Genomic DNA, 804 nt, shown 5'->3' with positions numbered 1-804 from the left:
ATAAGATTCAGATTTCAGATTTATTTATTTTTTTAAAAACAGGCACAGTGCATATGAATAAACGTTTACATGTTAATATGCAAGATTATAGCCAGTAGCTCATTTCCATGTTTAGTCCCTTTGGCAGGATGATGTTAAATTAATAAGGTAAGCACAGCGCAATCAATCAGAGAGAAAAAAAAGAAGACAAAAAACAATCAAATAAAAAACAAACAGACAAACCATGCTCCTTTTGAAAATTCATATACGATAACGCAGACCATAAAAATGCTGTCGGACTTGGATATGATCTGTGCTGATCATATGTAACTTTCTTATGGGGATAGATTTGTACCAGCATCTGACAAAAATGGCTAGTGAGACTCATAGATAAAGTAGAAGGCAGTATACCTCAAAAGCAGCGGTTGCAATCTGCCATAAGGGAAAGAAGAGGAAGTGACGTTGAGGCTTTGCCCTGACAGATGCTGCAGGAGGAATACTGGGGGACGAGTGCAGTAAAGAGGGCAAAGGCTGCTTTAATACAGCTGCAAATCAGTGAGAGAATGAGATGTACCAAAAGAGCAAGGTCACTGAAAAAATAATAATCTGAGATTTCAAGAATAACTCTTGAGAATCTTGAGAAAAGGTCGTAGCCTGATATATAAACTAAAAATGACCCTTCTGAAGCTTCCTGTTTTGAACAACCAGACCGATGATGACCATTACAAGGAAAGCAGTCACACCGCCCAGGATTGCACTCGTCAGCTCTGCTTTTTCTTCAGACACTGCTACATAACAGATGTAGTCAAACTCTAGTTTACCTTC

The sequence above is a fragment of the Echiichthys vipera genome, assembly GCF_963691815.1.
Source record: "Echiichthys vipera genome assembly, chromosome: 22".
NCBI classification, from domain to species: domain Eukaryota; kingdom Metazoa; phylum Chordata; class Actinopteri; order Perciformes; family Trachinidae; genus Echiichthys; species Echiichthys vipera.
Note: the sequence above shows the minus strand (reverse complement) of the source record.